At 45.1% G+C, this 26,665-nt stretch overlaps 1 protein-coding gene across 1 annotated transcript in view; it reads right to left on the minus strand.

Moving 5' to 3' along the window:
- The window catches only part of dlgap2a (discs, large homolog-associated protein 2a), a gene marked incomplete at its 3' end in the record, with an annotated part of 141,233 nt that overhangs the window by 57,027 nt on the left and 57,541 nt on the right, over nucleotides 1-26,665 (minus strand). Inside the window, exon 2 of the mRNA XM_080850497.1 lies at nucleotides 25,698-25,730. The remainder of the gene's footprint in view (nucleotides 1-25,697; nucleotides 25,731-26,665) is intronic.

Consider the following 26,665-nt stretch of genomic DNA (forward strand, 5'->3'; position numbering starts at 1 on the left):
CTTGTGCTCACACCCAACCAATATAGCAGTGATGCTGAGCACCACTTTTTAAACAGTGCGCAGCAGTGGTAGCGAGCAGATCTCATTCAAGCTGATTCACCATACCCTCTCTTTTTTTTCTTCCTTTGTGTTTTTTTCTGCTCTTGGCTGCTGTTTAAACGCCTCTTAAGAATCATGGGAGCATTGTGGGTGTACTGGCTGCTGGACTGCCTCCGTCGCCCTCAGCTTTCTCCTGTTGCGCTGCCCTGCCGTGTCTATTCACAGATCTGGCCTGCCGCCTCTCGCTCTCCGACTGGATGAAGATGGATGTGCGTATGCCCGCTGCGTGATAACAGCGTGAGATTGTGCAATCAACCCACCCCCCCCCCCCCCCCCCCCCCCCCCACCACCTTCCATTCACTCCCCCATCCCCAACACCCTCCATCTCCCTCTCGCCAGGGGGTGTGGGTAGATGCCGGCAGCACTGAAATGACACCGTCTTCGGCGTGAGAGAGGGTGAACGGAGACAGGCAATCGCAAACTGCCGTGCGGGGGGGAACCTTTTGTTATCCGGGCCGAGGTAATTCGCCACTAGCTTGTGTTGTCAGGTGGAAAGAGTGGATATTTTCCCGGGTGATCAAACGACAATTGGCCACATGAGCACATCCGTCAAACAGTATAATCAGTTCTCGGGATATTATACTGGGGCTGCTTGCCTAGCGGGGTGGTGATACTTGACATTGGTCTATGTTACGTAACATCTTTTACCATTTCAATGGAACACAGCAATGAGTAACTCGCACTCATTCAGAAACTCTGTGATATTGTTCACCACCTGAAATAGATATAAAAAATGAGTCAAACTAATGTAACCCTGTACCCTTGGTGATGTGTACACAAGGATGCCATAAAGGCACACTTAAGGTGCACATAACAGCCTGTTAATGCAGGTAATGCAGATTTTCCCAAACAACACAATACAAGTGCCTGATGAACCACACAAATAAGAGCACTTAGGGATGTCAAACAGATGGAACAGTTGAATCAGCTTCCCCGTCCCCATCACATGTGTGCTTAAAAAACAGCTCTCCTACTTTGCTGCCACTTGAGAGGCCTAACATGCAGAACTATCAATCTGGCATGGACAGAAATTACCAGAACAACCCTTTGTTACCTTACCTTTACTTTTCAAAAATGCTCCATTTGTAGAACTCTCAGTCACACACCAAGGGCGGTCCCCCCGCCCCACCCCCCCATACCTGCTGTTTAAGGGCTGCTGTGACAGATAATGAATGAGTGATAAGCAGAGTGGCTGAATGCACAAATGCTTATCATAAAGACGGAATTAGCAGCGTGACGACAGTGTGTGTTATCAGTGCTTCGCTCAGCTCTCTGTGGCAAAGGCACTGTCAAGAGACCCGAACATCGTTCATTGTTCTGTGGTGGTGTGGATGGGAACAGGCCTGGACTATGCTACTGAGGAAACAAGTGTCTCATTCCCAGTTGAAAACAACATAGGATTTTGTACTCTTTCTTTTTCAAAAAAGTATGATTCAGGTGGAATTACACTTGTTTGTTTTACAATTACATGGTGACAAAGACGCTGGCTACAGCTGATGTGTGAGGCACTCCTAACTTCCGGCACATCAAAGTCGAGCCTCATGCGAACACATATCACATCTTTCTTCTGGAGTTTTCCAAAGCCACTTTCCACAGGAAACCCCTTGTGTGAGTAATTGTCTTATGTAATGTTCAAGGATGCACTCGCGGCCAAGAATCTCGATGAAGACGAAAATAAGACGTGTGGTTGCCATGGTGACCAATGCTCAAACTCCGCAGCTTCTCCGCGGTAGAGAGCTGGGCGTCAGATCTTCCTCCATAGATTTTGAAAAAGAAAAATCTAGCAATGAACGTCTGCCACACCCCTAAAGGTTTGCCAGGCGTATACTTAGGTCTTGAGACGCATGTTACATTTGTATCATTCATGACGTATGGTAGATGGCTAAAAATGAAGCCGCAGTTGCAGTCTTGTCGAATATCCTTATCTAAGTCATGGTTCATTATTTGGAGTTCAGGTTAGCACTGTCCAGTGCACCGTCCCTTCCCACACATCTCTTCCCCAGAGGCAAATTGAATTCCCAGCTTAGCCGTGATCTAATTTCCCCTCTCCCTCCAACCTTGCATTGGGGTTTTGGGGGATGTTAATGACTTTGAAGATGGGACTGATAGGCACTTAGGTCAGATCAGTGTTTTCTTTTAAAAAGCACCTCATACAGTGAGACTCACTGGAAGGGAGTTAGTGTGCTAAATAATATGCTTTGATGCCATCTTGCTCATATCTGTGACTTAATAGATAGAGATGTGAGAGGGAAAAAAAAAGAGATCTGGCTGCAGTTGTCAGTGACAGCTGCTAAATGAGTGATTCACAACACGAAGTGTAATGATCGTGTAGATTGGGAAAAGAACAGACGAATGAAAAAACAACACTTGCACGCACACACACACACACACACACATACAGACACAAACATTCACATACGGCAAAATGTTTCAGATGAGGGAGAGGCAGTGGCCGCAAGGGTAGAAGGAGGAAAGCACATCTCACTGTGAAATCTAATTAGTGTGAGTGGAGGGGCCGAGTTCTTTACAGGCTGTTTTAGTGGCAGTGAAATGAAAAGACTGCTATTGACCTCGTCCAAAGAACACCCCAAATGAAAAACACAAAGGGAAATTTACCACCTCTCTCACATGTGACTCCCAGACAACAAAGAGCTCTTCATGAAACGCTGTTGATACCCTTGTTGAGCGTCGACTCTCAAGAACAGTCAACACTGCTTTGACACTGCATATTTATAGACAGGCAAAAAAGAAGGGTTTTGTTCCTTCCATGTTAGACATCTTGCCGAAAAATTTTAACCATGCAGCGGCGCCTCATGGCAATCCTTTCCCAGGTGCTACGAGATAGGGCAGGACTGCAACAAAGTCATTAACAGCAAGACATCTCCCGCGGGAGGGGTGTCGTACAGTGCTCACATCTAGTCAATTTGCCTGGTGAAGCGTTTTCGTCGAAACAGCGATTGGCACACCTAAGAGAGGGAGATGCGCTGCAAATTTCATTACTGGAGATCATGCCAGCTTGTGTAACATCGTTATCGCCTCCCTGGGCTCCTGTGGCAGCACAGAGGCAAAGTAAATGTCCAGGTAACTGAGAGATGGTTTCCCTCTGTTGTGGCAAGCTTTCATCTGTTTTTGTAAGAGGGGGAGAGGCAGTGTTCAGCAGCAAGAAACAGCAAAGAATCGGATCCTATGTCAGTGGGGGTCGCCCAGCGGGAGAATGTTGAGATGTGTCTCCTGACACCATTGTTGCACCTGACCAAACACATCCCAAAACAATACCACACCAGAGCACCCCAGCACAGAGCTTTTGCACACCTCTCCTTATCTCAGAATACCACATACCACCAGCTGCATGGCCAAACATCCTCAATCCACAACTGCTAAAGTGTCCCTGGTGTCTGCTGGATTAATGGGAGATACAGAGGAGGGTGAAGCAGAACTCACACGAAGCGACACTCTCCACGTCCTCTTTTGTCACACAATATTCTACACCAAACTCCACATCCGCAGGCCTGGCTGAGTGCAGTGCTGCAGACGCATGGGCGAGAGTGACAGGGCAATCTATAGCCCCATTTAAAAGGACAGGATGGGGTTGAGCGTGAGTGGTGGCGGGTCCTGCGGGCAGGCTGCCAGTGTCTGTAAAAGCGCCCGCCCTCGTCCACTTCTCCCTGGGGCCACGTAAGAAACCCAGACACCTCCTGGAGGTCTCTTTGTCTTTTCTTTTTATTTAGATTTTCTTTTCTTCTGTCTGTCTGTCTTTCTCTCTCTCTCTTTCTCTTTCTCCCTCTCTCTCTCTCTGCACTCACATGCCCTTTTAAAAACTGTCTCTCTTTCTTCGGTCCTATTTGTTATTCTCATTACGCTGCTCTTTCTTCCATCGGTTCTTTTTACCTTTTCACCTGTCTGTGCACTGAGGTGAGTGACACATTGAACTGACTGTGATGTATTATTTGCATGTATTTCAGAAATATTACACTGAACAGAATGAGCAAATCTAGTAAATGGGCATGTGGAAATGACTGACCATAGATTAGTAAAGAGGGGGAAAAAAAGCTGTGAGACAGGTGACAGAAAGGCAGACACAGGGATAGAAAAGGAGAAGGGGGGGGGGGGTACAGAGAGAGGGCGAGAGAGAGTTTGAATGGAAGGCTGACACAGTGAGACTCTGTGGCAATTATTGTCTTTCTTCAAGAATAACCGGTTGCCACAACAGCAGTGCAAGAGTTGCCATGGTTCAGTCACCCCTAGAGTAGAAGAGAGCCTCCAAAAGCAGCCAGTGAAGCTGTCATATCACCACACTGAGCCATCCACTTCAGGTTGCCTGGAAACAGCTGGTTAACTGGCAACACACATCGTCATGCTAGCCCACACACATGGCTTGCTTGACATGTTGCAGGGTTCTTCACATTGGGCTCTGATTGTAGCACAAAATGAAACCCCATATTTCAGTTTGATCTCCTTTAAACTGCTTCAAGACATATAATCAAATCTAATCACACAGCTATGTGTGAAACTAACTGCAAGAGAACATCTTTTCAACACATCAGTTAAACCATCCAAGCATACCTGAAGGACACCATCTACATGGGTGGTTGACAAAAGGACAGAATGATTCCTGCTAATACGCTAACAAAAGAGGAATAATGTTGTAAATATGAAATACGCATCTCATAAATGTCAGAAGTCTGCTTGTCACAGGTGATAAATATGAGTCATAGCGCACGAGAGAGCAAGCAGGGGAGAGGCAGCACTGAGGCAGTCCACCCTTTAAAAATGTCTTAACCTCTCCAAGCATTTGCATAATTTACACAGCGTGTGTGTGCCCAAATATGGATGAAAAAATGACATTCAGGCTCAATAATGTTCACCTAAAATGGACTCTTTAGGGTGAGCTGTAAATACAGATAAATAATAATGTAATGTAAAATGTAATGAGATACGACTGCATTGCTTTCTTATTTACTGCCCAGGGTGGCCCTTTAGATGGTTCATTGCTCTCCTCTGATGCTCGACAGTGAAACCCGTAAAAAGCTAAACCGAGAAATCACCTTCCAGCTTTTTTTTTTTTTTATCCCCTTCTGAAATCACAGCCGAAGCCACTGCACACAGCACTTCCTGGACGAGCAAGAGAGCAGAGGAAGGGAGGAGGGGGAGAGCGCAGGAGAGTGATAAATGGCTGATTTACTGCCAGTGACCTCCACTGCCACATCACACTCCTGTTGGTGTGTCCTCTGACTGCACGACTGACGGCGCTTTTATTTCATTTATTTACCTGGAAGTTGTATAGGTGAGCTTTGTCTGTGTGCTTGGGTCTATTACCGTGACTGCATGCACTGTCACTTCTACAGGCTTCGCTGTGATATGGCAACTATGTTAAGTTGGCAGCTTCCGATGCCAGAACCTGGCTTGGTTTTAATGTTCAAAATGACATGGTGCCTTAAAAATCTCTCTCTGGCAATAGGGAATACAGTCCTTGCAGTATGACACTGGAAAGAGTTGTACAGAGAATAAAATAACATTAATTTAAGTTAGGCAATAACTGAAACTTAAATATATGCAAATATTCAAAACTAATTTGTGGATGGCTGACAAAGGACAACAAACTGTACATTCAGTACTGTGCAACTGTATTGAAAATGAACAGAATTAATAAAATATAATATATTGTATACTGTACACAGTACGCAGAATATTCTACAGTCAGTATTGTAGTCAAGTCACTAAACCTCGAGGCGAGGCTCGAGTCCGCAGTGTTTGAGTCCGAATCCGAGTCCAAGTCATCAAAAAACAATTGGATGGATTTATTTGAAAATGCGCTCTTCATTAAATAATGTTAACTGAAGTATCTCTTGTTTGCCATTAATGTATGGAGAAAATCACACTGCCAAGGCTTGTTTACTTTGTCAATTGATATATTTGTAAATGCTTCTCACGGCAAATTCATAAATGTGAATAATATTGATTAATTAATAATGAATCATGTAATTAATAAGTTAAATGTTTTAATCGCCTGACAGCCCTACTTTTATTATAGCTATCACAATAGAACATGGTTGAACTGCATATAGGTTTTGATTTGACATTTGATGAACAATCTGTTCTTGTTGTATGCTAACAGTATACCATATTGCCTACTATAAACACTACTGTAAGTGCATTAGACGAAACCAGAGATTTGTGAGAGAGAGTTAAACACCAGCAGCTTTAGGGAAGAAACAGGTTATGTAATGCTGCAACATCAAACTATATCGGTATAAACTGTATGGTTTTAAAACTATATCAGTGTACCTTATATAGGCTACCGCTATGTCACCCAGCCCTATTTTGTCTCGAATTACGAGTCCGAATGCAGTCATTGCTCGAGTCTAAGTCTAAGTCATCAGTGCTGAAGTCCAAGTCAGCAGTGTCTACTGTATACACTATATTAATACAAGACACTCAGTTAAACACTTTGTGGGAACATCTCCCGAGGTCACAAGGCTTCAAATGCATCCCAACGGCATGAATGGGCCACTGCAATGGAGCTCTTAAAGCATTTATAGAGCTCTTTATAGAGCTGTTGTGCATCTTGGGTATATTTGCATATATTTAAATGGCCTGAGCTGACTCAGACAACATCATAACATCTGCTTCACCTTTGCTGAAGTTGATTAAAGTCCCTGTGATGTCATTTCCACCCTGATTTGCATTTCTAACACCAAAGGCTCCTGCGAGAGCAGCTGCCACATATTTGAGAGTGTTCTCTTTGCCCTCTCTGCTGAGAAAAAGCCTGTCATCACACACACACACACACACACACACACACACACACACACACACACACACACACACACAATCACACACACACACACACACACACACACACACACACACACACACATACTCTCTCTCTCTCTCTCTTTCTCACACACACACAAACACATACTCTTTCTATCTCTCTCTATCTGTCTCTCTCACACACAAACATACACACACACACAGAGGGTTACTGTCACCTCTATCTACATCATAATCAGAGGGCTTCTGGTAAATGACTCATTGGATATTGGAGTGTGTTTACTTTTCTCAGGCAAACAGGCCATACGCTGGGCACTGGAACAAGGTTTGCTTGTTTTGTAATAAGATGATATTTAGACATCTTGGTTAACTCTGATTTAAAAGACAATTTTGACAGATTCAATAATGCATACATCTGATTGAGATTTAGCTGAATACTGATCAAGGAAAAGTATTTTCCCAGAAATTTGACAAACAAAGATGCTGAATGAGTCACGTCACAAGACATATGGCCATAACAGCATTGCATGATTGAAGACAAATCTTTCAGACATGACCGAAAAACACACAGGGGATCTTGCTGTGATAGATTAATGTTGTTTTGGCTGAATTAACACTGAATATATGAAACATGCTACAAATCTGTCTCACTCTACGGTCAATTTAATACAATTTAATACCCAATTATCTCTCTCTCTTGTCATATTTTATGCCAGTTAAATTTGAACAATGAGAGGTAGAGCCATAATTGATGTCGCCCTGTGTATATCGTATGGAATCATAATGCCACCGTTTCGAGCCGAAGATGGGCGCTGGAAAGCTCATTATCTTTCCCTTAGGCCCGTGCACTCCGCCCTCTCCAGCAGCTAAAGGCCTGCGAGAGATCACAGCGCGGGACCGTGCTGCCAGGTCCTCCGATAGAGACTCGCAGGTAATGAACGGTGCTGTGACAGGCACTCATGCACCATTTAACAAGAAGGTGTCCTGGTCGGTGCCGCAACGGGCTTGGACGAAGAAAAGGAAAGGGCGGATTTCGCACAAATCACAGAAAACGAGATCAGCGAATTGTCATTTTCAGGATGACATGTTGAAAAGCCCCGAAATGGTAATCCTAAATGGTCCCATAAATACTTGTCAAGATTGTACAGTCAGTCCGATATAAATTCCCCAAACTATACTGTGTACAAAGGTGGTAAAGCTTATGTGATAAATGCAATGTGCATATACGTATATTTCATCTGTGACACTGTACATATCCGAGAAAAATCAAATTTCATTTTTGGCACAGAGCTCTGCCCCTCCGGAAGACTCTGTATGGTGCTGTAGTAGGTGCTACCTACAAATTAGCATTGTGGGAGGTGATTACATAACCCCTATTCTTCTCTGCCAGAGCCACATCCACCCAATCACCCAGAAGCAGCTAGCAAAGAGAGGAGAAGAAAAGAGAAGAGGAGAGGAGAGGAGAGGAGAGGAGAGGAAGTAGCAGGCGAAGCCTCCCAGCCACAAGTTTCATCAGTACACACATTGAGTGGGCAAAGGCAGAGAAAGGGGGAGGCAGGCAAGCCTCCACATGCTCCATTCACAACCACTCTGTGTGCACAGTTGCTCTCCGATAGGCATCGTGTTTGCGTACTCCAGCGGGGCAATCAATGGTTTAACAGTGCAGGGTGTTCACAAAGTGTAACCTGCGAGACTACTGCATATTACGCAAACGAACACATGCTCCCTCTTCATGCTAAACCTCTACGGCGAGAGCGTGGGAGGCCACAAATGCTGTGGTTATGAGGCACATTAAGTATTCAGGAGGTGAGAGGAAGTCTGCCCATAGCTAAACCCTATTCCAGCAAACAGCACTCAGAGGCAGCCTGGGAGTTGTAGTCCCAGTGTAGTACCATCAGCGGCAAGGACGGCCCTTGATGATGAAGGTTAGGGGGCAGGGTGGCCCTGAAGGCCAGAGAGGAGCCTGGATATGGTGTTAACCCCCTCACTGATCCAGCATTACGGCCACATTACTGCCACTCGCTCACTGGCCACAGCATGCACTCACGCTGCTAATCACACGGCTGAGGAGAAAATGCTGAGAAGCCAATTCAAGGGTCACTGCCTCGGGAAGCAGGGGGTAGAGTACACACACACACACACACACACACACACACACACAAACAGGAACGCGCGCACACACACACACACACACACACACACACACACACAGTCACATATACACACACAAGCAAGGACGTACATATACACACGCAAGCAACACACTGGAACATATACTCACAAAACAACATGTGCAAACACCCACACACCATCACACACAAGCGGGCACAAAATACACACACTCACATACACACAGACAGACAGATTCACACACAAAGAAAAACAGAGACATTAGTGGGTATTTCACGGGTGAAATCGCATGAAAACGTTTCGCATCATTTAGCCCTGCACATAAATCTGTCAGTGTGCAGTGAAATATAATAATGTGTGCCATTGTATAGCTGCTGTGTTCCATTTGCTATTTACGGATATGACACTCTCCTATGCTGCAGGCCAGCTTACTGATTCTCCATCAGAGCCAGGTCTTCCACCTCTGACTGTACACATGCCATCACACCTGCTGAGAACTCTCAGTGATTTATAGGCTTTTTGTGATGTATTTCCCATGACTGTGTAACCCATTTGAACAGCGCTAAGGGGGGCAGAGGCTGGAAACATCAGTAAATTATTTGTCAGATCCGAGAGATTAAAAAGACTCCAAAAGGGGTGCTATTTCAGTGTCAATTTACTGCAAAAGCTATCTCCGAGGTGTGAAATCAGTTCATCTCCAAGATAACGAGCCAGGGGCCTATTTAAATTTTCGCCCCGTTCCTAAATTGAAATTTCTACCTCAGCCCGAATCACATTCAGGGGGTAGTGAGGAAATGAGAGAGTGCTTGGACAGTCTACTGGGAGCTTCCCTGAGGGGCTCTCCACCAGGACAGAACCATGTTTCCAATGACACCGGAATGATGTCATTATGTGACACTTATTGAATAAGGACATGCAGTCAGAGAGGAAACTCAGGAGCCAGACCTGTCACATCAAGGGAATCATTTGGTTAGACAGCAAAAGCCTGCAAAACCACTCAGGCCCTCCCCCCCTTACCCTTTGCTGTGCGTGACATACTTGTACAGTAAGGGCTGGGACCAGAGATGTGTCCAGGGGGACATGTCCGTGTCTACCAGACAGCCTCCGTCCGTATGCATTCACCAGCATGCACGGTGACAGACTGTACCGCAGACTGGACTCCCGGTGTGAAGGGTGCTCAGGGAAGTCATTGAGTCAACACTCTGTATCTATGGCAACCCTCCAGCGAGAGCCAGGTTCTTGACTGCTATCGCGAGCGAAGATATCCATTATTTTCAAAAGTATTCTGTCCGAGTATCTCATTTTAAATATTTGTGATTTTAAAAGGAAGACGATCGTAAAAATACTGTTTCTGGCAGTGGGGCCATCTTTATCGAACACTTTGCAACAAAGAATAAGAAGGTTTGTTGTGCTGAATCTTTTGTTACAGGTGATACATTGGAACATGCAGAAGATCTGTTCGAGAACATTGACTGTAGAGCGTAAACAAGAGTTGTAAACTCTCTCTGCACCCCCCACCATCACACACACCCACACACACACACTTATGATGATGTGATGAGGCTGAGGAAGGTTTTTGTCACAGATAAAACTGGAGCACCTCGCCCGGCGAGTTCTTTATTCCCTACTGGGTGACATGAATGAGTCATTTCGGATGTGCGGCACTCACGGCACCTCTGGGGAGCCTCCTTGGAGCCGGCCATCCCAACTCTGTTTATGCATTTTACATCAGAGGCGAGACTCTCCCAACACAAACATACACAACCCATTCTTCCCCTTACTCCGAACACCCCCCCAAAAAAAAGAAACCGCCTCTCCGTGTGGGAGGTGCTATTTATAGCCATGTAATGTGTGTCTCTGCCGTTCGGGCTATACCTCAAAGGCATCCCCGGGCGTGCCGCCGTGAATGGAGATGAGCTGGAACATGAAGGCCTTTGTTTGAAGCGCACCGTGTAATTAATAATACATTTTTAAGAATGGAATGAAGAGGGCATTAATAAAGAGGCTTTTCACCATGTGAGGGAGGAAAAGCTCCAACATGTTCTACAGACGAAGCGCATGGCTCATGCAAAAGTCATGAACCGCCATGGGCACCCACGTGTGTGTGTGTTTGTGTGTGTGTGTAGGCATGATCATGGCAGCTAAGTTCAGCTGACTCAGCTGTGCAATGCAGTGGGGTCACACATTATGTGCTACGTACACGACTCTATTTCAAAAGCTAAAAAGAGTAAAGCTTAAAAAGACGCTTTAACTGCGGCCATGCTAAACTGCCATGACATCTACCTGAGAACTGAGAGATGATTGTAGGTTGGAAGCCAAGACAACTTTGCTGTCCTGGGCCGACTTGACCAGCAGACTCGTTAAGGAGCTTTCTTCGCACTGCTGTGCAATGCCTTTTTGATGTTGCTTTTGGAAGGGCTCTTTGAAGAGCAATGAAACCCGCAGGGCAGGTTGGGGTGGGGTAGGGGGCGAGTGACAGCGAGGGAGATTAGTGTCCAGAGTGATGACAGCGTATGGTGAAAAGGCACCAAGCTGGGCTATGAAGTCAGCACGTACAGTCGGGCAAAGTGAGTCAGGGAGTGTAGAGAAGGTATCATCTGCATCCCAAACAACACACACACACACACACACACACACACACACACACACACACACACACACACACACACACACACACACACACTCAAAATATATTTTCTGTGAAAATTGCTTCAATTTTTTCTGTTTTACATAAAATAAAAGTCCTGACGGTGGACCTGACACTGATAATTGGAGAGAAGTTGTAAGCACAACAGCAGAACATTATACTCGCCTCTAGCAAGATTAGCCAGCCTTAAACAGACCAATTTCCCATAGTAACTTCTGCCGTTTGCTGCGTAAATTCACACTTACACTGCATTCGACGACAAGAGGAATTATAAAACCAAGGCAACAGATCAAGACAGGCCAAGGGGAAATCTCTGGTTTTGGACCAGTCGTTTGTATTTACCTCTGTTGCCAAGCGTCCCCACAACTATTAACCATGTGTGACACAGCCAGTTCACAGGAGCGGGTCAAACGAAAATGAATGGATGCGATTTAATGGCTTTTCATATCAGCTGGGTAACAAGAAAAGAAAAGGATGGATACCGAAAAAAACACCCATCTTTATTATGGACTCTGACATGCTTTCAAGGACTTTGGGTTATTTCAATCTTGCGAGTATTTGCATTGATTTTGAGCCAAGGCCCTCGCTAAATGAGAGGGTGGTAATGCATGCTGATGGCGCTGGGGTGATTCTGCCTGTGCTAGCAGGGCGCATTTGCTTTGCAACGTGACAGACAGCCATATGAACACATGAAATGCACATGATCACTGGTACATGCTAATGCATGTTTTCATGCGGAGTGACAAAGATTAAGATTTAAGCTATCATCATGAAGCATCATGGCGCCATTTCATATTCTATTCATGTCTACATTCCAAAGCCTTGTAGGTCTCAAGAACATTGAAACATTGAAAATCTTCCACCTAGACAGCCATAAACAGTCATCCCATATTCGTTTGGCTCATTGGTCGCTATGGTAACATGCATGCTTAGCTGTGATGACCCGTAGGAAAGATGGAGAGAGTTTCACACCACGGCTCTTCCTTTGGACTCCAGGCTGTGCTCAGGAGTACTCAGATAGACTCAGATACCCTCACTCTTTGGTCACGAAGGTCGTTACGAACAATGCGTTTGAGAAGCGTAGCCCTAACCAACACAAACACCAGCCCCACGTCTTCAACAGCACCAGCTTCTGGCCAATCAGAAGGCTGCTTACTCTGCTACTGTCACTGATACCTCCAGCTGACAAAAATCACCCAATTCACGCAAACACACACACACACACACACACACACACACACACCACCCAACAATAAACAGCTTTGAAACCTGGGAGCATGAACACCACAGTGCTGGTGAGAGTAGCAAGCTGATGACGCTGTGCTGACAGGTCCATCTGCATGAGGGAGATGTGCTGTGCTGTGCTGTGCTGTGCTGTGCTGCGCTGCGCTGCGCTGTGCTGTGAGGGAGTTTATCATGCACTGCGGTTACATGTGTCTGAATTTCTGGCTTTATCCGATTTAAATCGAAGATCCATTTCATGTAACTCCAAATATCTAGATTTTTTATCTCCAACTAAAGTCAAACTAAACGAAATCTAAATGATCAAGACCATGCGCCATTTTCTTTGCCCTCATGTACTGCATATCAGAAATTGCCAACAGATAAGCAAATTATTCTGACGGCTCCTTTTACCATGGAAACAAAAAACAAAGCTAACTTTAGTATCTAAATAACAACTGCATATCAGAAATGGCTAACAGAAAAGTTTTGTCTCAACCAGAGACATGTATATGTCTATGGTCTCAACTGTTCATACTAATGGCACTTTTTTTATGAATATCCTGCAGACTGTCTCACAAGCTTATTCTTGTTGATTATGAACAAACATAACACAAGAAGCCCGAATAGTTATGAGCACCTTTACAACCCCTCCTTAAACACGTATAAGGATGTTCAGATGGCCGCGAATTCATGGAGAGAAATTCTATCTCATTTTCACAGGAACTTCACCTGCCCACAGCAATCAGGGCATATGTGTCAAACTCGATAAAATATACTGTTTTGATCTACTCTCATTCCATACTGAACATTCTGTTTAGATCAAAGGTTTGTTGCGAAATACCGTGATATTTCAGATGATAGTTATGTGGTAGCCTATACCAATGTGTTGACATTAGAAAAACGTTGACTGCGACTGTTTTGGACAGAACACGCTAATTCACTGAACAAATATTTTCATATTACTTTTCCACCACTTGTTAGTCATGTCATCCATTCAAATCGATGTGAATCAATCAATACTAATACAACTTTAACTGTGATGTGTTTTTGTTTCAACTGTATAATCAACGGTAGCAGGTGCCTGCTTGTAAACATTCCCCATTTGATTTGAACAGACGTGGCCAAGATCTGGATTTTTCACTGCCATGTACTGTGAGATAATAGCAGTTGCCCCCCATGGATGCCATTTAAGCCATTTATCGGATAAAAGCCATCATGTAAACGTACTGATGGAGAAGGGAGGTGAGATTCTGACACTCCCATGGTAATTGACGGTCTGCCGCTGCTGCTGCACTGATGGAGCCGGTGCAACCAGGTGCTGTGACATCCGGTCAATGTCAAACAGCTCGCCTGGATGCTTGCTTTTTTGGACACAGTTTTTTTCTCTCTCAAACTGTCTGTCCATCTCTCCACCTTCCTTTCCCTCTGCTTGCCTCCCTCTGTGTTTTTCTCTCTCTTCCAAGCTATCTTGCACAAGCCCACATTTCTTTGCCCCTCTCATTTTCTCTGTTTCTTCTCACACATTTTCTCTTTTTCTCTTTTATGTTTGCTCTTTTACAGTCATATCTTGCTCTTTCCACACCCACACTCTCTGCTTTTTCTGCTTTCTTTCTCTCTGTTTCGCTCTGAGAAGTAATCCAGATGACGGCCATTACGGAGCTGTTTGTGGCACCCTGTAGCGCCCGGCTTCCAAAAGAGTGAAAAGAGAGGCTCCACATGCTGGCACAGACACAGACACACACACACACACACACTCTCTCTCTCACTCACACACACACACACACACACACACACACACACACACACACACACACAAACATACACTCACACTCCTTGCCACACCTCCCACACTGCAATGGAAAGCGAAATCCATCCAATTTTCAAAGTTGATATGTGCATGATGGACTAATCATTGAGGTGCGACTCCAGCACACTAATGGAAATGCATTACGTACCTTTAAAGAAATGATTTGCAATTTAAGAATACCACTCTATCACTATCAAAGTAAGACAGTAACGAAGACCTACACAGCAGAAAGGTTTGCAAAGGAAGGCTGTAACAAACAAATGTATGGACAGGCAGCCGCTGTAGAAATCCCCATCCTGGGGGAAAGTAAGAGATGAATTTGGGTAGTGTGCGAGTCAGTGTATAGCAGCCTTATTAGAGTAATTGGCTCTACCCATCTGAATATATAAAGAGCTGGAGGGGAGGTGAACAAGGAGGGGGCTAGTGTGTGTGTCTGTGTGTGTGTGTGTGTGTGTGTCTGTGTGTGCCTGTGTGTGTGTGTGTGTTTGGGTGTGTGTGTGTGTGTGTGCGTGTGTGTGTGTGTGTGTCTGTGTGTGCGTGTGTGTGTGTGTTTGGGGTGATTGCCCTCCCGTGAAACAAAGTGGAAAGAGCGTCCGCTTCATCCCAAGGCCAAATCTCTGCCTTAACGAGCCTTTCAAAGGGGAGCGCCGTGAGCCCGCAGGGGAAGTCAGACTTCAGAGTGCCGCTCGCTGATGACCGCCATAAAACCCGCCGTGTCACCATTAACACTTCAGCACGACGCTCCGCACCCCACCGCAGCGGCACTGCATGCCGTTCTTTTAGTGCATTCTATTTGACGCCATTTGCATAAAAGCCTTAAATCCAGCCCGACACTTTGCAGAGGTCAGTGGAAGGCATGTATTTTTTCTTCTTTAAAAGGCAGCCGTGTTTTTGAGAATGAAGCAGCTTTCAAACAGCATGAAAAACTACGGATGACACCTCTGTGTGAGGACGTGTTCTTTTCCAACTTTCTAACTTCACACTGGAGGCAGGCATTACATCAGGGCATTAGCCATAGGCAGGTGCAGTATGTAGGTAGGAAGGTAGGTAGGTAGGTATATTGATATGCATGAATGTACACTACATGAACACATGTAATATTTTCACACATAGATGATTAAACAAAACATTTCAGGTCATACATATCTAACATTCCATAATGCTGGACACTGGAGAGATCACTTCCTGCAATCCATTCGACTTTCTCTCCCACATGCTCTTGGTTGCTTGGTTCCACACACATTAGTGCCCTCTCCTCTGACCTGTCCTTGACCAGCCACCCTTCATTTTGAGAGACACCCTCCTCAACTGGAGCCCATTACCCCCCCAAGCCTCTCCCATTCCCCTCCATCAGATAGCCCCCCTGTATGGTCCATATCTGTCAACTGTGAGTAGGAATGGAAATTGATCGGAAAGTCCAAAAGTGGAATCCCATTCACGCCCCTCGCGGCGGGTGCTAACACGCAGGTGAGTAATGTTAGTGTCAGAAGCGGAACGGTGTGACAGCTACTCAATGTAAGTTTGTACCGCGTCTCATGGGACGGCCTGTGGAGCTGTTTACATGCTGAAGGTCATTTACAGAGGCTCGTATCTCACTCTCCTTGCTTAGGTAATAAAAGCACAGGGAGTCAGGCTGTTAGTGGCAGATGACTCTTCTGTCCCCAATTCGTATTCAACCCAGCAGTGGAATTCTCCCTTCGAAACGAGCAAATCACATGACTGATTTAAAATGTCATTGCCATTAGCCGTAAGACAGATAATCCAACGGGGTGTGAAGCGTAAAGCTCACATTGTTTCTATTCAGTTATGCAAGACCAGTGATTGAGATCTACTATGGCTGTGCTGACATAATGTGAGATAAAGTGTCAATAGGCTAATTAGCAGTGCTAATTAAAATGCAGTAAGGAGGCATAATAAGCAAAAGCAGATTAGAAGTGGTACATTGTGCCCTGAGGTTTTACAACGGCAGTTACCTGGTAGATAGCCCACATTGTGAAAACATTTCAAGTCAGCTCAGTGTGATGGACAAGGCTACACTTTCATTCAAAACAATGAAGTTGGATTCCTAAAGCTGCTCAAAGCCGATTGACGACTTCCCTCTGTCTGGTGGCCCACTTGGGACACGTTTTCCCATCCCAGCCTCTGCCCAAAAAGCATGATTGTGATGGAAATCCCAGGGCTTTTCCCATCTCAGAAAAAGAAGACACAGTCTTTCCTTAATTTTTTATTTTTTTAAACAGAAAATCTCTGTTTTAGTGTGGATCGATGTCTATGAGGTAACAGTGACAGGCCTCCGATGTGGCCTGAGTCTCCCTGAGTCATCAGCTCTGTCTGTCCTCTAAAACAAACTAATTTCTCAAGCCACTGAACCCGGCACACCACACGTATACAAAAGCACCAACAGATCAGCCAGGGCCTGAGATGGGACTGAAATACAGCAGCTCTTTACCTACGGTGGTAGGAGGAACCTGATGCAACGGTTGGTATTTCAACGATCCAGTCCGGTTTCCTGGGTGGCTCTGATTGGTGTTATCCATTTGTAAAAAGGCATGTGCCATCTTTCCTTCAAATGTATGGTAAGAGCAAAACTGAATCAGTTTTGAATTAGACTCCAGTGAGAATTACCATAAATACTTGCTGTCATTGGTTACATTTAAGTTATGCACTCGAATATTTGCATTTAACTCCCTGGCTTCCCCCTTGAACCTGCCTCAAGGACAAATGCCTTTACCATTAAATATAATTTTCTTGTTCGTGAATTTGAACAGGAACCACTGCGCTATTTATAATCACTGCTCTGAAAAGACCTCTTCACAGTAATTCCTCACAGCCTCATTCACAGTCAGCCACAGCACTGGACCTGTGCTGGGAGAAAGCATTTACACTTTTAATGGCCGGTTTACTTAATCCACTTCAGCGGCCGCCTGAGGCACTCTCTGATGTTACTTTTTCTCTGATGGCTTGGTGACATAAAGCTCCTGGTGTAGCATACTGAAAAACTGCTAAGTCTCAGAAATCCCATGCTCTGCAAGAAGCCTGTGTGATATATATATATATATATATATTCAGTATATATATATATATATATATATTTATATTTATGCCATTTTTATCACATTTCGGGTACAACTTCTGCTACACTGTTGGTAGTATTGTACTGCAAGCAGAACCACCGATTTAGTTTTACTTTTAAAACTACATGAAACAAAACAACAGCGATGTTGCCATTAATGATGTTCTCTAAACAAAGGAGGAGCTCATAGGAATGATTGACACCCCACTTCACTCACCCCACTTCCACCCTATAGGATATTTAAACCCTCCTTATCTGTCCACCATGTCTCGCGCACCAGCATAGTAACGTATTTGACGAAGTTCTCCGTCAGCAGACGTTCGTTAATGGAGCTGGAACCTTTGCTGACGTCGCCAACTTTGAGGAAAAGGGCTTCATACACCAACGGCTAATCCAGGGGTTCTCAGGATACATCCGCTTCTCCGTCAGGTTCAGCGGGACTCCTTGCTGTCCAGCCCAGGGTCCCAGAGGCCTTCCCCTTAGGTGATTTTCTTCCACACATGTCCGAGTCTGTCCCCGCTCACCTGGGTCTTTTCACGCCAGCGCTCGGAGTAGACACTTAGCCAAGGTTAGTCTAATGTACTGTCGCAAGTTTCTGCATCTTAACGTTACTGCACACCACACCTATGTTCCAGGGGAAATTCAAACTGCTCCGTGTCCTGGCCCAATCCTATCTTAAACAAAACATCAGTGATACCCAGCAGCAACCACAGGAAGTCCAAAATGGCCATCATGCCTGGTTTCCACATACGTTCTATGTTCTTATGTGGCGGTCATCACCGATGTGTTGGCACTGGAAAAAAACTAATACTAGAGGGCATTTTGGCATATTATACAGAATTATGGACAGCAAAGAAAACTGCGTGAACACTAGGCATCAGCCTGACAATCAGTGCATTAAACAATATGTTATCTCTCCTTCACGAGCTGCCTCTCTTTTTACTTCCCCAGTGCCGGGTGTCGACCAGGAAGCAGTTCCTTCTGCTCTCCTGGCTCAAAGGACCTCGGATGTTAATTCCTCCAAGTCCCCTATTGGTGAGCTCCCGACGTCGGGCTACAGTCCAGCAGCCTCCGTAGCGGGCGGCTCAACACGCTACGTTCTCAGGCTGAGCGTCTTAGGAGGTCCTTTGTCCCAGCTGTCATAAAACTATAACTATATGACTCTACACTGTTTGGCACTATACATCCTATCTACACTGTATTGTATTGTCTGTTTGTATTGTATCATATTGTCCGTAGTTATTGTAAATATGAGAGCTGCAAGATACCAGAATTTCCCCACGGGATTAAATAAATATCTATCTATCTATCTATCTATCTGTCTATCTATCTATCTATCCAACAGAGTTTCATGGGGATCAAATCCATAGCATGCACCCTCTGCTCTGGATCCGACCATGATGCACCAGACGGCTCATAGTTCCCAACATAAATATTCAGCGTATCAGACTTACAAATGTTCACAATCCAGTCAAACAGGGCAAACTTTCAATTTCAATTCCATTTTTTATTTTTAATCTGGTTTCTCATCTCCAGCCTTTTTAATGCAAAGCCCACTACATCTCCACATACTGTTCCATGCAATCTTATCACAGCCGAAGATGCCCCAGCCACTCGTCACTGGTTCCAGTCCCCTCAGAAGTCCTTATTAAAATCGGATTCAATGCTTAGTATTGCTCTCTAAATCAAGCATTCTGATGGGCAAACTAGTGAATGTATCATTCAGTGTGACAACAAAACCCATTGGGTGAATAATGGAAACCCCAAAACCTTCAGTACAGTACAAGTAATATGAAACACTGAAACACTACTGTGAATTCACATAGACATTACCTCACCTCATGTACCTAAAGTCATTTCCATTCTATCTGATATGAAAGCAGTGTCTGAAGCCTGCACTGCTAATATATAATGTTATGTGAAGAGTTCACCTTTAGGGCTGTTTGTTTTTATCAGACGGTGACCTCAGATGCAGCCTGACAGATGGCCTGTATGTCTAGCCCACAAATAATGTAAACGGATTTTGGAAATTAAAAATCCATGTGCTCCAAAATTCAATATAGAACGTTTGGAGGCACAGAGGGAATATGCATTAGGCCTAATTCTATTAGACATAGCTCCCGTACTTACAGAAAGCACACAGAACAGGAACACAGACAATAACCTGGTTTAGTACACTGTTGCAATACAGGGTAAACAAAATGGCAGGAGTCTCTGAGGAGACTCTTGCTTTTTACTTGGAGGAGGATAATGTATAATATGCCATGAAGCCATCCCAGCGAGAAACAGAATATAAATGTATGAAGGAATATGAATCAAAGATAACAGATTCAATAATATGATCCTGAAGCCTTGGTAACCTTGGCTGGCTTGATTAAAGGAATAGGTAAAGTACTCTGTGTATGCTGTGCTGAGATATTTGTTGCATCTGCTGCCTGGATAAGATCTTCCTTTATTTACTACTACAGAGTCCACACACACTTAGAAATCTAGATATTTTAAAGACACAACAATTATAAACATTTGACTCATCATAGGTCTATGGGTGCATTCTATTCTATAAACAAATACTATTGGTCCCCTAGTCATGCTTGTTCAGAATTGCCCCGCTCACTGAGTGATGTTTGTTGCCGGTCCTTTGAGGCTTCTATCACCCGGCAGACAGGCTGTCATGTGCAGACATTTTAATTCAAATGCCAGAGTTGTTCTGTGAATTCAGCATCACCCTAAACTCAATCCCCCTTAGACTGAAATAGTTGAACTCAAATGGGAACTCAGAAGCGTGTGGGCCTTTGAATGCAGTTCCTGTCTTTTCTCCAACCACCTAAAATACTAACAGCTAGCTCTAATGCTGATGGTTGGCCCCTTATGACCATTGACGTCACAGCACATAAAAAGCCAAAACACAAAAGGGCAAGCCCCAAGCCCACACACACACACACACACACACACACACACACACACACACACACACACATACACACACACACACACACAGAGACACACACAACACATACTGTAACTGTTAAGAGCGTAGGCAGATGCTGATCTGTGGTTCGAAAGTTTCTTGTGTGCTTCCGGCTCTGAGCATCAAGCTCAGGAACAGGAGCCACAGCTGAGGCCCCTCTTTGTGATTTTACTCCTCCAAACCCAGCACGCACACGCACACACACACATAAACACACACACACACACACACACACACACGTACATACACACAGACACACACACATGCACGCTTCTCCCCTCTTTCCCTAATTTGTGGTGAGTGCCTCGGACCTTTCGTCAAAGCTTGAGTGGTGATGACTCCACCGCTAATGAGCACGCTCAGGGGCTCAAAGCCCTCGGCGGGCCCAAACTCTCACAGCCCCCGGCATTTACTAAAAGTCACCTACTCATTTTCATCCAAGTGATGAGCAGAAGTATGTGTGTTTGTGTGTGTGTGGGGGGGGGGTGTGTGTGTGTGTGTGTGTGTGAGTGTGTGTGTTCCTGTCAAGAGTAGCCGTAATGCAGACCTCCCACTGAGCCTCCTCGACCTTGAAGTAGACCTCAAGTGCTGGAGCCCCATCCCACACTCCGTCTGTCCGTGGCTGGGGAGGGTCAGGGCCAGCCGGCTCCCCATCTAGCCTTGCATGAGGAAAAGCCTTGCCGTCAACAACAGCCGAGGGATTGCCTTAACGGCCTAAGAGACAAAATACGTTTTAGTTTTTTTCGTGGTATGTTTCGAACTAAGTTGGGAGCACAGATTTCCCCATATCTCGCTTTACTTGTTTAGCATCCATGTTGGAAAGTAATTGAGGAGGAAGCAGAAGGGGGTCTCGGGGATAATGACAATTTAATAAGCCTTCTGTCATTAGAAACGAGGGACTGGTGAGGGTGCCATTGTTTGTTTTTCCTCTTTTTTTCCAGGCTATATGAGACCAACAAACCGCCCCCCCGCATCCCCCACCACCACCACCACCACCCTCCAATGTGCCAGCCTCCGTTTTGCATTCAAACACCCAGACAAATAATCCATTCCCATTTACTTATTGAACATTACATTAACACTGCACTTCAATTTTCCAGTGTGGGATTGAATGTCCTAGTCTGTTTCCTTGGGGTTTTCCTGCAGTGCATTTGAAATGAAGCCTATGAAAAGGAGCACATTTCCACCCAATGGATTGTGTTCTGTAACGGGAAAAGCCTACAGCGTATCGGTACGAAACTCCCCCAGGACACGCCTGTACAGCTAGTGACCTATAATTACAATCTATCAGTATTCTTCATGCAGGTTTGCAAAACAAGTAAGCATGCAATATTGAGATGACTGTCAGTTTCCCCATTTGTGACTGAGAACTGAGATGTCTGTGTGTTCAAGACCACTCAGGTAAACAGTGTGGGGGGGGGGGGGTACAGGGGCTCAGGGAATTCATGGCGATGCACAACGAGCCTCACTCGAGCTGCACGATAACACACATTTCCATTTCAATCCTCTTTGCGTGGCGCTGAGAATAACCCACGCACATAATCGCACGCACGCACAGTTGTCAAATGCAATCTACGCACGGCACTGAATAATGTCTCATGGCATACTGATTATTTTTAAACAGAAAATTGAATAATTGCATGCGCAGTGGATGGAGAGAGTTGTACTTCATTAAAACCACGGCAACAGCACAGTACCGGAGAAGCTACATCGTCACATAGCAGGGTTTCACATTCCGACCTTCACTGTCATAGTAATTACCAAATTAAGGAACACTCTGCTTCTGAGAGTGGTCAACTAACTCCAACATGATGTGATACATTGTGCAATGGCACAGCTGCAATGTGTAGATGTTGTTAATTCAATTCCAAAGGGGAAATAGCCTGCATGTGTCTTTTAAAAGGGGATTCTTTTTTTTGTATTTAAAATTCAATTTGAGTTTTAATTGAATTCATCGTCAGATAAGTCACACAGACTCAAGACTGCACCAACTGCAGCTGTTTAACAGTCTTTGGTGCTGTCTCTGAGTAGAACTGACTCTCTCTCTCTCTCTGTCTCTCTCTGTCTCTCTCTGTCTCTCTGTCTCTCTCTCTTTCTCTCTCTCTCCCCCGCTACTGGACTTCATCTGCATAATCTGTTTGTACTGTGTGCATCCAAGAAATACCAATCTTGTGCTCTCTGTCTTCTCTTGCTGTGGTGACCCATCCATAAACATCATTCTAAAATTTCATTAGAGTTGTTTAACGGTCGTACACTCACTGTATGACCTGGGGTCTGTTTATTACTTGGATTTTACTGTCCTAATAAATCCATTCAGGCAACTGACGTGAGAAAAAAACTTTTCTATGTTGATTTACTCTATTCCATTCAATTCTTTTCTGCAAAGTTAATGTCTTGGAATTCATTTAAAATTTCAATTATGATCACTATAGTGCAATATATATCTTTTTTTGGTAACAACCAATTTAAAGGTTAGGCTTTAATAACAGCATTTTACAGTACAGTGAATTTTATTTCGGGCTTGTAGGTGAATGACTTTATAATACTAACATTATGTCAATTGAACATTTCATAAAAAAATATGGTTTTCCGAATAGCTTTTCAGGTAATATCTTAGACTTCTTATTTCTTTCTTTCCATCTTGAGGATGACAAACATTTGGTCATCACAACCTCTGTTTACCCGCCGCATAGTGTACAGTATATTATTTGTTGAACCCGGAGGAGGCTCAGAACCTCAGCAATAAACACTGAGAGGCTACGTGGCCAGGAGGGATTGGATGGGAAGAGAACAAACAGCTCGGAGACAAATTAGAGAGAACATGCTCGGACACCCCGGAGGAGCTGTGAGGCATGGTGCTCACTGTGTGCTGCTGCGTGTTCTTCCAGGAGCTGAAAGTCTGCCCATGCCTCATCACTGCAGTCCCACTGGGCCTTCTGGAACTTTAAGGCTCCACTTGGACGATATCACAAATTTAAGCAGAGGGTGGTGAGTGGGCCTTGGTGCCGGCGCTGGCTTTGGCCCATGGCTTCTGGCTCATGCCAGGGTGGAGAGATAAGACGTGTGTGTTGTGATGTCCTGCCCTAACACATGGGATTACCTGAAGGCAATACGCCTCACTAACTTGCATCAACTGACATACTGATTTTCTCGCTTTTTACTTTTTCATGTCTTGCCCACTCACTTTCAAACACGCCCTTGCACCCACAAACTCACTTACACACACACACACACACACACACACACACACACACACACACACACACAAACTCATTTTTTGCTCAAATAATTCTTTAAATTCATCCAACCCAGCTGAAATCTTTCAGGAACTGCCATATATTATCTCTGAGAGGGCAAACTCCACTCCCTTTTTCTCTCTCTCTCTCTTTCTCTCTGTCTTGCCCTCTCCCTCACCCACGGGCGCATAAACACCACACACAAACAGACATACGGCATACAGAAGAGTGTCCAGAGGCGCTGAGGGAAGCTGAAGGCTGAAGCCGTTCCCATCTGTGAGGGGGTGCTCTCCCCTGGGTCCTCTCCTCACTTGTCCTCTCCCCTTACTTTCTCTTCTCTCCCTACCTCTCCTCTCCTCACTTCTCCTCTCACCTTACTTTCTCTTCTCTCCCTACCTCTCCTCTCCTCACTTCTCCTCTCACCTTACTTTCTCTTCTCTCCCTACCTCTCCTCTCCTCACTTTCCTTTCCCCTTACTTTCTCTTCTCTCCCATTCTCTTCTCTCTTCTTGCATCCCCTTCCCTCCTTTCCATTCTACCCCTTCTTTTCTTTTCCCGCCCTATCCTTTCATCTCCTTTCATCTCCTCTCTTCTCCTCTCTCGCTCAGCTGCAGGGTCACAGACACAGCTCATCCAGTCAATTCCATTACGTCTTAATCCAATCAGAAGCCAACCAAGAGCTCTATTGATTTTGACCATGAGGAATCACTCAGATGACTTGGGGATGTATATAGCAACATCCTGGCAAGGTTATGAGCCAGGGCCCTGCCAATGCTATTTCTGTATTTATATTTGCCATTTTCATTCCTCATTGTAATGATTTTACCCCCTCCCGTCATCCCGTGTGCAGTGTGCTGCAGTTTCCCATCTCCCTGGGAGCCACCGGGGATGGTATTCTGGGTCTGTTTTGTCGGAGTTGTTATTGCTGCACTGGGTGTTGTATGTGATGTGTGTCACAAGGAGAGCATGTCACTGAGTAACCGAGCGAGAGGGAGAGAGCGGGAGAGAGAGGGGGGGGGGGGAGAAGAGCAGAGCTGAGCAGCACCAGCATCCACAGACAGCAGTGAAGGAAGATCTCATCCGTGAGCACAGAGTACTTCCAGAAGGAGAAGGAGAAAGAGAGGGTGACAGAAAGAAAGAAAGGACAAAGGAGAGATGAGGAGAAGGAAAAGGAGAATAAAAGCATTTGAGAATTAGAAAATGGAAGACAGGGAAAAGGATGTACAAAGGGGAGAGAAGAGAGACAGAGCCAAATGCAGTGAAGGCGAGAAGAAGAAGAAAGAGGGAAAGAAGAGCTACACACAGATAGATACAGGAGAGGGAGAGGCAGAGAGACAAAGGGAGGAAGAGACATACTAAAAACCAGAGGAGGAGACTGAATGAGCGCAGGAACGGCAACAGCCACCACAAATCACGACACATGCAGCACCTACGCAAGCGGAGGGTTCAATGAGGGATGAAAGCAATATTAGTTGCCGGTGGCTATGGCTTTCCCACCACGGGGTCATGAGAGGCGGCCAGATGTTAAGTGATGAACTGGGAGAAGCGAAGGCTGATGGGGTGTTCAGCAATGCTCATTCGCCTACACAGACTACTATCCAATCCCCTTACCTCCAACCCCACCTCCCTCTCCCCTCCCCTCCCCTCCCTCCTCTCCCTTCCCCTGCCAGAGAGCGGTGAGAATCAGCCGAAGCGTTGATGATGATGATGAGGTAAGGTGGAAAGACTGGGCACACTCACCTTCCGGCTCACCACACAGAGTACACTGTGATTCTACAAACAGGAACCAGAACAAACAGAGACAAGAGATTACCGTCAGGACTCTTCCAGCGTGGGCAGGGTAGGTTTCAGCTGTGTGCTGTAAGCATTATGGCAATGTCTGATCATGAAGAACAGAATCTATCATTTGAAGTCTCATAAACGCAGTCATTTTCATAAATGTCTATGATGCTAAAGCGTGCCTAATAAATGTTATGTGACGCAAGAATTAAATCACACAGAAACATATTTCAGGATGTATTATACATTACAGTACATCAATGAACAATGAGAAAGAAAACTCCAAGCATACACAGGCCATTTGCAACTCACAGAGATGGTTCTTCCAACAACACCAACAGCAATGCTCAGTTAGGCATCAAGATGGCGTGGATTCCCACACACAAACAGACATGATTAATTCGCTCTGTTTTCCATCTCAGTCTGTCAGAAGACCTTTGTAATTGGTGCACAGCCACAGATGATTATACGCGGTGATGAGCACTCACAAGCTCTCTTGTCTTGTCCTGTTTGCTGTGTGACACACAACAGGCCCACTCCTCCTCAGGTTCCCAACAAGGTCTCCAGTGCCCGACTACAACAGGCAGCTCGCGATAGCTAACTAAATCAATTAGCTGCTTAATTGGGCTAACAACAACCTCGCAACCCCTTGCACTGAAGTCACTGGAGTGTGGTAGGCAGATGTTGGAGAAAAGAAAATCATGCCACATTAGTCTTAGTCAGGGCCAGTGTCATTGCCAAGTTTGAGTGGCACCTATCAAAACAATGACAGTATTAACAATGCAACACATGTGAGGGGTTGTCATGAGTCATGACCTCATGAGGTGTTTTGGCAGGTACCAGTGAAGGGTACGAGTGAAGGGTCCTGGCCTCATGAGGAGTCATGACCTCATGAGGTGTTTTGGGAGGTACCAGTGAAGGGTACCAGT

This window comes from Sprattus sprattus (genome assembly GCF_963457725.1).
Source record: "Sprattus sprattus genome assembly, chromosome: 13".
NCBI classification, from domain to species: domain Eukaryota; kingdom Metazoa; phylum Chordata; class Actinopteri; order Clupeiformes; family Clupeidae; genus Sprattus; species Sprattus sprattus.